The following is a 2,785-nucleotide window of genomic DNA, read 5'->3' on the forward strand; positions in this document are numbered from 1 at the left end:
GCGTTGCTACTCCAGATCGAATCGTTACGGCCTAAGAAGTCAACGTCAGAAGCATAAAATACGATAAAGATGCAACAGTTTTTCCATCGTATAAAACGAATAATTGCAACCAGTGTGAAAGTTATGGTCATTTCTACATTCCGAGCAACCTAGGCTTCACTCTAGGGCGTTGCTCCGCCAGATCGAATAGTTAGGGCCCAAGAAGTCAACGCCAGAAGCATAAAATGCAATATAAATATAACAGTTTTTTCATCGTATAAAACGAATAATAGCAACCAGTGTGAAAGTTATGGTCATTTCTACGTTCCGGGCAACCTAGGCTTCACTCTATGGCGTTCTTCCACCACATCGAATAGCTACGGCCTCAGAAGTCACCGACTGGAGTATAAAATACAATAAAAATGCAACAGCCTTTCCATCCTATAACAGGAATAATTGCAACCCGTGTGAAGGTGATGGTCATTTCTACGTTCCAGGCAACCTAGGCTTCACTCTAGGGCGTTGTTCCTCCTGATCGTATAGTTAGGGCCTAAGAAGTCAACGCCAGAAGCATAAAATGCGATATAAATACAACTGCTTTTCCATCGTATAAAACGAATAATTGCAACCAGTGTGAAAGTAATGGTCATTTCTACGTTCCGGGCAACCTAGGCTTCACTCTAGGGCGTTGCCCCACCACATCTAATAGCTACGGCCTTAGAAGTCAACGCCAGAGGCATAAAATTCAATATAAATACAACAGTTTTTCCATCGTATAAAACGAATAATTGCAACCAGTATGAAACTTATGGTCACTTCTACTTTCCGAGCAACCTAGGCTTCACCCTAGGGCGTTGCTCCAACCGATTGAATAGTTAGGGCCTTAGAAGTCAACGCCCGAACCATAAAATGCAAAAAAAATACGACAGCGTTTCCATCATATAACAGGAATAATTGCTACCAGTTTGAAAGTGATGGCCAATTCTATGTTCCGGGCAACCTAGGCTTCACTCTAGGGCGTTGCTCCACCAGATCGAATAGATAGTGCCTTAGAAGTCAACGCCAGAAGCACAAAATACAATATAAATACAACAGTTTTTCCATCGTATAAAACGAATAATTGCAACCAGTATGAAACTTATGGTTATTTCTGCTTTCCGAGCAACCTAAACTTCACCCTAGGCCGTTGTTCCACCAGATTGAATAGTTAGGGCCTAAGAAGTGACCGCCAGAACCATAAAATGCAATATAAATACAACAGTTTTTCCATCGTATAAAACGAATAATTGCAACCAGTATGAAACTTATGGTCACTTCTACTTTCCGAGCAACCTAGGCTTCACCCTAGGGCGTTGCTCCAACCGATTGAATAGTTAGGGCCTTAGAAGTCAACGCCCGAACCATAAAATGCAAAAAAAATACAACAGCGTTTCCATCATATAACAGGAATAATTGCAACCAGTTTGAAAGTGATGGCCAATTCTACGTTCCGGGCAACCTAGGCTTCACTCTAGGGCGTTGCTCCACCAGATCGAATAGTTAGTGCCATAGAAGTCAACGCCCGAAGTATAAAGTACAATGTAAATACAACAGTTTTTCCATCGTATAAAACGAATAATTGCAACCAGTAAGAAACTTATGGTCATTTCTACTTTCCGAGCAACCTAGGCTTCACCCTAGGGCGTTGCTCCAACGGATTGAATAGTTAGGGCCTTAGAAGTCAACGCCCGAACCATAAAATGCAAAAAAAATACGGCAGTGTTTCCATCATATAACAGGTATAATTGCAACCAGTTTGAAATTGATGGCCAATTCTACGTTCCGGGCAACCTAGGCATCACTCTATTGCGTCGCTCCACCAGATCGAGTAGTTAGTGCCTTAGAAGTCAACGCCAGAAGCATAAAATACAATATAAATACAACAGTTTTTCCATCGTATAAAACGAATAATTGCAACCAGTAAGAAACTTATGGACATATCTACCTTCCGAGCAACCTAGGCTTCACCCTAGGGCGTTGGTCCAACAGATTGAATAGTTAGGGCATTAGAAGTCAACGCCCAAACCATAAAATGCAAAAAAAATACAACAGTGTTTCCATCATATAACAGGAATAATTGCAACCAGTTTGAAAGTGATGGCCAATTCTACGTTCCGGGCAACCTAGGTTTCACTCCAGGGCGTTGCTCCACCAGACCGAATGGTTACGGCCTAAGAAGTCAATGCCAGAAGCATAAAAAACGATATAAATACAACAGCTTTTCCATCGTATAAAACGAATAATAGCAACCAGTGTGAAGGTAATGGTCATTTCTACGTTCCGAGCACCCTAGGCGTCACTCTAGGGCGTTGCTCCACCACATCTAATAGCTATGGCCTTAGAAGTCAACGCCAGAGGCATAAAATACAATATAAATACAACAGCGTTTCCATCGTATAAAACGAATAATTGCAAGCAGTGTGAAAGTTAGGGTCATTTCTATATTCCGAGCAACCTAGGCTTCACTCTAGGGCGTTGCTCCACCAGATCGAATAGATAGTGCCTCAGAAGTCAACGCCAGAAGCATAAAATACAATATAAATACAACAGTTTTTCCATCGTATAAAACGAATAATTGCAACCAGTATGAAACTTATGGACATTTCTACTTTCCGAGCAACCTAGGCGTCACCCTAGGGCGTTGCTCCGACAGATTGAATAGTTAGGGCCTTAGAAGTCAACGCCCGAACCATAAAATGCAAAAAAAAATACAACAGTGTTTCCATCATATAACAGGAATAATTGCAACCAGTTTGAAAGTGATGGC

The sequence above is a fragment of the Calliopsis andreniformis genome, unplaced genomic scaffold, assembly GCF_051401765.1.
Source record: "Calliopsis andreniformis isolate RMS-2024a unplaced genomic scaffold, iyCalAndr_principal scaffold0018, whole genome shotgun sequence".
Classification (NCBI taxonomy): domain Eukaryota; kingdom Metazoa; phylum Arthropoda; class Insecta; order Hymenoptera; family Andrenidae; genus Calliopsis; species Calliopsis andreniformis.